Consider the following 10,215-nt stretch of genomic DNA (forward strand, 5'->3'; position numbering starts at 1 on the left):
TGAGGGGTGAGAGGGTGTGGGGGTATGAGGGTGAGGGAGGGTGAGGGTAACGGGGGTGAGGGTGATGGGGTGAGGGTGAGTGTGTGGGGGTGAGGGGTGCAAGGGTGTGGCGGTATGAGGGTGAGGGGGTGTGAGGGTGTGTGAGGGGGAGGGGGAGGGTGTGGGTTGTGAGGGTGTGGGTTGTGAGGGTGAGGAGGTGAGGGTGAGGGTAATGGGGTGAGGGTGACGGGGGTGAGGGTGAGGGTGTGTGAGGGTGTGGGTTGTGAGGGTGTGGGGTGTGAGGGTGAGGGCGTGAGGGTGAGGGAGGGTGAAGGTAATGGGGGTGAGGGTGACGGGGGTGAGGGTGAGGGTGTGTGAGGGCAATGGGGTGTGAGGGTGAGGGTGTGTGAGGGTGAGGGGGTGTGACGGTTAGGGGGTGTGAGGGTGAGGGATGCGTGTGAGGGTGTGGGGGTGTGAGGGTGAGGGGTGAGGGTGAGGGAGGGTGAGGGTAATGGGGTGAGGGTGACGGGGTGAGGGTGAGGGTGTGTGAGGGTGTGGGTTGTGAGGGTGCGGGGTGTGAGGGTGAGGGCGTGAGGGTGAGGGAGGGTGAGGGTAACGGGGGTGAGGGTGACAGGGGTGAGGGTGAGGGGGTGTGAGGGTGAGGGGGTGTGACGGTTAGGGGGTCTGATACAAAAGGGGTTGGTGATGGACGGAGCTTCTGAATCAATCAGAAACTCACACCCAGTCAAGAGATCTGGGTTTAATCCATCACCGTTCTTTAGCCCACTCTGCCACCCCAGTTCAGACATGGCTATATGCAAATCAGTCTGACCCTGTGCCTCATGGGAACAGTGCAGCCCGAACTGCCAAGCCATGTCTTCCCTGGACCGGAAACAAGCTTCCGAGGACCGGTTTCTGGCATTCCAGCCGTCTTCAGCCCGGCTTGCTTGAATCCAGTGGCAAAGTGAGCAAGGGACTCACGTCTGAGTATACCCTGCCACACTTATGGCGGCCAAAAGCGGTACAAAAGGGGTTGGTGATGGACGAGCTTCTGAATCAATCAGAAACTGGGGGTGTGAGGGATGTGTGTGAGGGTGGGGGGGTGTGAGGGTGAGAGGGTAAGTGAGGATGAGGGTGTGTGAGGGTGAGGGTGTGTGAGGATGAGGGTGCGTGAGGGTGTGTGAGAGTGAGGGGGTGTGTGAGGGTGAGGGGGTGAGGGGGTATGATGGTGCGTGGATGTGAGCGGGTGACGGTGAGGTGGTGTGAAGGTGAGGGTGGGTGAGGGGGTGTGAGGGTGAGAGGGTGTGTGAGGTTGAAAGGGTGTGTGAGGGTGAGAGGGTGTGTGAGAGGGTGTGAGGGTGAGAGGGTGTGTGATGGTGAGAGGGTGTGTGAGGGTGAGTGAGGGTGTGTGAGGGTGAGGGTTTGGGGGTGTGAGGGTGAGGGGGTGTGAGGGTGAGGGGGTGTGAGGGTGAGAGGGTGTGTGAGGGTGAGAGGGTGTGTGAGGGTGAGAGGGTGTGTGAGGGTGAGAGGGTGTGTGAGGGTGAGGGTGTGGGGGTGTGAGGTTAAGAGGGTGTGTGAGGGTGAGAGGGTGTGTGAGGGTGAGAGGGTGTGTGAGGGTGAGGGGGTATGAAGGTGAGGGGTGTGAGGGTGAGGGGGTGTGATGTTGAGGGGGTGTGAGAGGGTGAGGGGAGTGTGGGTGTGAGGGTGTGTGGGTGTGAGGGTGAGGGGGTGTGAGGGTGAGGGGTGTGTGAGGGTGAGGGGGTGAGGGTGAGGAGGTGTGAGGGTGAGGTTGAGGGGGTGTGAGGGGGTGTGAGGGTGAGGGGGTGTGAGGGTGAGAGGGGGTGTGAGGGTGAGAGGGGGTGTGACGGTGAGTGAGGGTGTGTGAGGGTGGGGGTGTGAGGGTGAGGAGTGTGAGGGTAAGAGGGTGTGTGAGGGTGAGAGGGTGTGTGAGGGTGGGGTGTGTGAGGGTGAGGGGGTGTGAGGGTAAGGGGGTGTGTGAGGGTGAGGGGGTGTGAAGGTGAGGGTGGGTGAGAGGGTGTGTGAGGGTGAGGGTGAGAGGGTGTGTGAGGGTGAAAGGGTGTGTGAGGGTGAGAGGGTGGGTGAGGGTGAGAGGGTGGTGTGAGAGGGTGAGTGAGGGTGAGGGGGTATGAGGGTGAGGGGGTGTGAGGGTGAGGTTATGTGAGAGTGAGGGGATGTGAGGGTGAGGGTGAGGGGGTGTGAGGGTGAGAGGGGGTGAGAGGGTGTGTGAGGGTGAGAGGGTGAGTGAGGGTGCGGGTGTGTGAGGGTGAGGGGGTGTGAGGGTGAGGGTGTGTGAGGGTGAGGATGAGGGGATGTGAGGGTGATGGGGTGTGAGAGTGAGGGGGTGTGAGGGTGAGGAGGTGTGTGAGGGTGAGGGGGTGAGGGGGTGTGAGGGTGAGGATGTGTGGGGGTGTGAGGGGGTGAGGGTGAGTGAGGGTGAGAGGGTTGTGAGGGTGAGGGGTGAGGGTGTGAGGGTGAGAGTGTGAGGGTGAGTGAGGGTGGGTGAGGGTGGGTGAGGGTGTGAGGGTGAGTGAGGGTGTGTGAGGGTGAGAGGGTATGTGAGGGTGAGGAGGTGTGAGAGTGAGGGTCCAAAGTAAATGGTGGCAGGGCAGACATCATAAGACAGAGAGAAGAGTGTGCTGGTCAGGTCCGGATCAAGAGGGGCAGAGTCAGCACAGTCTGCGAGGAATCAACGTGTCTAGAGGCAAAGCATAGCGGATGGAGCATTGCAGCTAGCAAGTTGAGTGTTTTCAAGCTGAGTGTCCCTAGAAAGATGGCAACACAGCAACAGCATTTGAGGAGCAAGGCTACTGTAAAAACAGCAGTTGATGGATAGAATGCAGAACAATGTCATACATTCACCCCAGTACAGAGATCTGGGCCTAAATCCATCGTTTTTTTGCACTCCACACCACCCCAGTTCAGACATGTCCATATGCAAATCAGCCTTGACCCTATGCCTCATGGGAACAGTCCAGCCCGAACTGACAAGCCATGTCTTTCCTGGACAGGAATCAAGCATCCTAGGACCGGTTTCTGGCTATCAGCTGTCTTCAGCAAGGATAGCTTGACTCCAGTGGTGTGGAGAGCATGGGACTCACGTCTGTTTTTGCAAGGCTACTGTAAACAAGCACGGTAAGCTTTCACTTTCGTCCAGGAAATAAAACGAGAAAGGTGCAGAGAACGCCAAACAAAACACGGCTTCCCAGCGAAATGGATGCAAAAAAAACCAAGCTCTCGGCATTGCTGAAGTGGGGGGGGCGGTGGAGCGGGAGCGCATTCCTTAGAAGTCTGATGCCAAGGCTTAGACAAATGGTGGTGTGCAATGTGCACGCGGGGGGGCGGGGGAGCGGCAGCCTTTGAAGTCTGATACCGAGGCACAAACAAATGGTGGTGTGTGATGTTGTTGGCTCTGTGCACGCGCATAGTTCACATGAACTGTACGCGATCCGCAGGCTAGGTAGACTTTTCTTTTCCGCTTACTATAATCTCGCCTATTTATCCCTGCGGGATATAATAGGCGAGACCTAAAAAGCTAGAGTAATCCCTGCTGCCTAGTGGGCTCTCTGCCCCCCTGGGAGGAGAGATTACGGACTATAGGCCCATCTGCCATCTTGGGGGGGCAGAAAGTCTGTTGCCTTTTTTTTGAGGGGTGGGGGCATTGGCATGCCCATTCTGGGCAGCCCCCACCCATGAACTTTGAAAAAAAAAGAATCCCTGGTGCCTAGTGGGCTTTCTGCCCCTTCTCCGAGGGCAGATATGGGGCTATAGTCCCCATCTGCCTCCAGGGGGGGGCAGAAAGGCTGTGGAAATTTATTTTGGGGTGGGGGCATTAGCATGCCATTCTGGGCAGCCCCCACCCCTAGGTATGGAAAACAAAAAATCCCTAGTGCCTAGTGGGCTGTCTGCCCCCTCCTCAAGGGCAGATAAGGAGCTATAACCCCCATCTGCCTCAGGGGGGCAGAAAGGCTGAGGCCATTTTTTTTCGGTGGGGGCATTAGCATGCCATTCTGGGCAGCCCCCACTCCTAGGTATGAAAAACAAAAAATAATCCTTAGCGTCTAGTGGGCTGTGTGCCCCCGGATGCAAATCAGGGGTTACTGCCCCCATCTACCTCCTGGTAGGGGCAGAAAGACTGTGGCAGTTTTTTGAGCAGAAGGGGCCATTTGCATGCCCATTCTGGGCAGCCCCCTCCCCTGAACTTTGAAAAAAAGAATCACTGGGGCCTAGTAGGCTTTCTGCTGCCTGGAGGGGCAGAAAAGGGGCTATTGCCCACATCTTCCGGCCGGGGTGGCAGAAAGAACGTGGCAATTATTTTGAGGGTGGGGGCATTGGCATGCCCATTATGGGCAGCCCCCACCCCTACGTATAAAAAGCATAATCCCTAGTGCCTAATGGGCTTTCACCCCCGAGCGGCAGATCACAGGCTACTGCCCCATCTGCATCCTGGGGGGACAAAAAGACTGTGGCATTTGGGGTGGGCATTGGTATGCCCATTCTGGGCAGCCCCCACCCCTGAGCTTTATTAAAAAATAATCCCAGGTGCATAGTGGGCTTTCTCCCACCCTTTGGGCAGATAGAGGGCTATTGCCCCATGTGCCTCCTGGGGGGCAGAAAGACTGCAGCAATTAGTTTGGGGGTGGGGGCATTGGCATGCCCATCCTGGGCAGCCCCAACCCTTATGTTTAAATAGAAAACCATCCCTGGTGCCTAGTGGACTTTCTGCCCCCCCCCCCCCCCCCGGGCAGATATAGAGCTATTGCTCAATCTGCCTCATGGGGAGGGGGGGCAGAAAGACAGTAGCAATTTTTTGGGGGGTGGGGTCATTGGCATGCCCATTCTGGGCAGCCCCCACCCCTATGTATGTAAAAAATCCCTGGTGCCTATAATGCTTTCTGGGGTAGATCAGGGGCTATTGTCCCCATCTGCCTCCTTAAACTACAAAAAATAATCCCTGGTGTCAAGGGTGCTTCCCCCCCTGCCTCCCCCCCCCCCCTCCCCCCCCGGGAGTCATATTGGGGGCTACTGCACCATCTGCAGAAAGACTGAATGCACCCTTTTTGAAATGGGGGAGCCAAGGCCCTTGCTCAAGGGGCCGCTCGCCCCTCCCTAGTGTCTAGGTGATGGATCTCTGCTTGGGGATCGCCCCCCTGCGGCGACCCCTAAGCTGGGATCCACTAGGGAGGGGTACCATTGGAAAGGTGAAAATCCCCCCTTTTCAATGATACCTCGCATGTGTGTTACATGTCCTCGACGGACTGAGGTGGCCCCAAGAGCACCTAAACAGTGTCAGTGGAATGATGTCCACGCACAATCATCATTACAAAGAACACCCAAAAAATGCCTTGGTAGGTTGGGGAAGCTTTTCCCCACCTTCCAAGGCAAAAAAGAAACAAGCATTGAAGATGCAATAGGTCTCGCCCTCGTTTAAGTTAAAGCAATTCTGTTTGTAATTAGTGTGTAGTAGAGAGTGTGTAGTAGAGAGTGAGTAGTAGAGAGTGAGTAGTAGAGTGTGTAGTAGAGTGTGTGTAGTAGAGAGTGTGTAGAAGAGTGTGTAGTAGAAAGTAGTAGAGTGAGTAGAGTGAGTAGTAGAGATTGAGTAGTAAAGTAGTAGAGCGTGTATAGTAGAGTGTGTAGTAGAGAGTGTGTAGTAGAGAATAGTAGAGAGCAGTAGAGAGTACTGGGTGTCTAGTAGTGAGTGTGTAGTAGAGAGTGTGTAGTAGAGTGTGTAGTAGAGAGAGTAGTAGAGAGTGCGTAATAGATTAGTAGAGTGTGTAGTACAGAGTGAGTAGTAGAGGGTGAGTAGTAGAGAGTGTGTAGTAGAGAGTGTAGTAGAGAGTGTGTAATAAAGATTGAGTAGTGGAGAATAGTAGAGAGTAGTAGAGAGTGTGTAGTAGAGGGTGTGTAGTAGAGAGTAGTGAGTATGTAGTAGTGAGTGTGTAGTAGAGTGGTAGAGTGAGTAGTAGTGAGTGTGTAGTAGAGAGTAATAGAGTGAGTAGAAGAGATTGTGTAGTAGAGTGTGTAGTAGAGAGTAGTAGAGTGAGTAGTAGAGTAATAGAGAGAGTGTGTAGTTGAGTGTGTAGTAGAGCGTGTGTAGTAGAGTGTGTAGTAGTGTGTAGTATAGAGTGAGTAGTAGAAAGTAGTAGAGAGTGTGTAGTAGAGGGAGTAGTATAGTATAGAGTGTGTAGTAGATAATAATAGAGAGTGTGTAGTAAAGAGTGTGTAGAGTGAATAGTAGAGAGTGAGTAGTAGAGTAGTAGAGAGTGTGTAGTAAAGAATAGTAGAGTGTGTAGTAGAGAGTGTGTAGTAGTGTGTAGAGAGTAGTGAGTGTGTAGTAGAATGTGTAGTAGAGTGTGTAGTAGATTAGTAGAGTGTGTAGTAGAGTAGTAGAGTGTGTAGTAGAGTGTAGCAGAGAGTGTGCAGTAGAGAGTAGAGAGTGTGTAGTATAGAGTGAGTAGTAGAGAATAGTAGAGAGTAGTGAGTGTGTAGTAGTGAGTGTGTAGTAGGGAGTAGTAGAGTGAGTAGTAGAGAGAGAGTAGTAGAGTGTGTAGTAGAGAGTAGAGAGTGTGTAGTAGAGAGTATGTAGTAGAGAGTTTGTAGTAGAGTGTGTAATTATAGAGGGAGTAGTAGAGAATAGTAGAGAGTAGTAGAGAGTGTGTAGTACAGTAGTGAGTGTGTAGTAGTGAGTGTGTAGTAGAGTGTACAGTAGAGTGTGTAGTAAAGAGTGAGTAGTAGAGTCTGTAGTAGAGAGTGTGTAGTAGAGAGTAGAGAGTGTGTAGTAGAGTGTGTAATAAAGAGTGTGTAATATAGAGTGAGTAGTAGACAATAGTAGAGAGCAGTAGAGAGTGTGTAGTAGAGAGTGTGTCGTAGAGAGTAGTTGAGTGAGTAGTAGAGAGTGAGTAGTAGAGGGTGAGTAGTAGAGTGTGTAGTAGAGAGTGTGTATTAAATAGTGTGTAATATAGATTGAGTAGAAGAGAATAGTAGAGTAGTGAGTGTGTAGTAGTGAGTGTGTAGTAGTTAGTGTGTAGTAGGAAGTATGTAGTAGGGAGTAGTAGAGTGAGTAGTAGAGTAGTAGAGAGTGAGTAGTAGAGAATGTGTATTAGAGTGTGAGTAGTAGAGAGTGTGTAGTAGAGAGTGAGTAGTAGAGAATAGTAGAGAGTGTGTAGTAGAGTTTGTAGTAGAGATTAGTAGAGTGAGTAGTAGAGAGTGTGTAGTAGAGAAAAGTAGAGTGTGTAGTAGAGAGTAGCGAGTGTGTAGTAGAGAGTGTGTAGTAGAGTGTAGTAGAGATTGAGTAGCAGAGTAGTAGAGACTGTGTAGTAGAGAGTGTGTATTAAAGTGTGTGTAATATAGAGTGAGTAGTAGAGAATAGTAGAGAGTAGTAGAGTGTGTAGTAGAGTGGGTGTAGTAGAGAGTGTGTAGTAGAGTGCGTAGTAGAGAGTAGAGAGTGTGTAGTAGAGAGTAGAGTGTGTAGTGGAGAGTGTGTAATAAAGAGTGTGTAATATGGAGTGAGTAGTAGAGAATAGTAGAGAGTGTGTAGTAGAGAGTAGTAGAGTCTGTAGTAGAGTTTGTAGTATAGAGTGAGTAGTAGAGAGTGTGTAGTAGAGTAGTGAATGTGTAGTAGTGTGTAGTAGAGAATAGTAAAGTGAGTAGTAGAGAGTATGTAGTAGAGTAGGAGAGAGTGTGTAGTAGAGAGTGTGTAGTAGAGAGTGTGTAGTATAGAGTGAGTAGTAGAGAATAGTAGAGTGTGTAGTAGAGAGTAGTGAGTGTGTAGTAGTGAATGTGTAGTAGTGTGTGTAGTAGTGTAGTAGAGTGAGTAGTAGAGAATGAGTAGTAGAGTAGTAGAGAGTGAGTAGTAGAGAGTAGTAGAGTGTGTAGTAGAGAGTGAGTAGAGGAGAGTAGTAGAGTGTGTAGTAGAGAGTGTATTTTGCAGTGATCAACTCTTTTCGACCCTGAGCAGCTGTGCGTAGCAGTGGGTTTGGCGGTGGCTTGCTGTGGACGGCAGTGGGCACTGACAGTCCCCGACTAACAGTTGCACGCTTGGCAGCAGTATTGCCCGGCTAGCAGTTGCATTTTCCTATTGGCATCGGATTTTTTGTTCTTTCGCCCTGCTTGGTGGGCCTGAGAGAAGCCAAGGCTGGTTATTTTTGGACTCTTCTCACACAGGAGTGTGCTCCACCCCTCCTTGAAGCTGGAGCGCTGGACCATGAATTCTAGCTACCCCCAAATTCTGGACAGGCCGGCCCCACTCTCCAACCGCCTGGAGAACCCCATGGCGGCGAGCCTGGACACTTTGCAAGCCAAGAAGAACTTCTCGGTCAGTCAAAACACGGTGGCACGCCTAGCTCTTAATAAACCTGCACTCACCCCCTCTTCCCCATTACTGAGTGAGCTGCATTGGCTTCCGATGAGGAAAAGAGCAGTCTTTAAACTCTTGTGTCTGGTCTTCAAAGCCCTGGTTGGTACACCCGCACACACGCATACACATATATATATATATATATATATATATATATATATATATATATATATATTTTTTTTTTTGACACTGACGAAGCCCTGTGCGAAACGCGTCTGTCGAGGGTGCTGGGGGGTTTGGAAATAAAATGAACTAAGAACACTGACACTGGAGTGCTGGCCGTTTGTACCCTGGAGCCGATTTCTAGGAGTGTGTGAGAAATATATATATATATATATATATATATATATATATATATATATATATATATATATATATATATATATATATATATATATATATAGATAGATAGATAGATAGATAGATATAGATATATAGATATATATATATATATAGATATATATATTCACTGAAAAAACACAGGCTTCAGGGACGTTATAGTTAGTTGGCCATTTCACTCGTACAAAACCAGAAAAATTCGGCTGTTGTAATTAGTTCAGCTAACTATAACTCGCGCCCCCGCTATGCCCTGCTGATTACGTCACATATTACATCATTCATGACATGGACAGTGACATCACTGATGACATCACTGATGACATCACTGCTTACATCATCCAGTGACTGTGTTTCTATAAAGTTTAAATATGTTTTATATATATGCCAAGGTGTATTGAAGAATGAGTGGGTATATAAGTGTCTAGATGGATGATTTAGTAGGTGCGTGACTGACTGTATAAGTGAGTGATTAAATGTGTCTTACTGAATGCATGGGTTAGTGACTGATACAGACATTTACACAGCTTAGTTTGTCAGTGGGTGTGTACGCTGCTGCATGGGTTGTGAGTAGCTAAATGAGGATCTATATGGGTGCCTGAGTGTCTGTGTGGGTGGGTGGCGTGACTCTGGGCATAGATGTGTGAGTGGATGATTCACTGGTTGCATGAGTTCAAGAGTGCATCTGTGAAGGGCTGTATGGATGGGTAAGTGTGTGTGTGGGTGGGTGTGTTGGTGAGTGAATGGATGCCTCAGTGGTACATGTGTGAGTAACTGCATATGTGAAAGCCAGTATATGTGAGTGTTGGAGTGTATAAATGACTTTATGTGAGAGTGAGTGATTGTGAGAGTGGCTGTATGGATCAGTGTGTGCTTGTATTAGTATTGTATAAGAGTGTAAGTATGTGTTAGTATATGTTTGAATAAGTGAGGTGGTGTGTGTATAACTGTATAGGTGAGTAAATGGGAGTGTGATTGATTGTTTGCATGAGTGACTAGGTGTGTGAGTAACTTTATGGATGATTGGCGGAATGTGAGTGTCTGCATAGATATGTGAGTGCATAGGATAATGCTGTATTGATGGTTGACTGCATGTACGAGTGACTGTATGGGTGAATGAGTGGATGTGTGTGTAGACCTAGGAATTAGTGAGTGGGTATGTACTAACTGTTATTGGTGTGTCTATGGTTTAAAAAAATGGTAGTCTATATTTTAGAGTGGGTGTATCAAATGTTATATTAGGGTATGAGGAGGTGCATCAGATTTTCACATGGATGATGTCATCAGTGATGTCATTTGCATGTTGGAGTGCATAGGTACTGTGCAGCAGTGCATGTTACCAAACTCAGGATGCTTAAGTATTTGCCAATGCACAGGATCTGAAGAGAGCATTGGGCAATGCCAAACTCATGGGATTCTGACAGCGTGTTTGAATTTACATATAATATTTTTCTTTTCAGTACTTTCTTTTTGATTCTCAACTTAATAAGTAGTTAGATGTTCTGGAACTCTAAACGGCAGTGAAA

Source organism: Lissotriton vulgaris, chromosome 1_1, assembly GCF_964263255.1.
Source record: "Lissotriton vulgaris chromosome 1_1, aLisVul1.2, whole genome shotgun sequence".
Lineage (NCBI taxonomy): Eukaryota > Metazoa > Chordata > Amphibia > Caudata > Salamandridae > Lissotriton > Lissotriton vulgaris.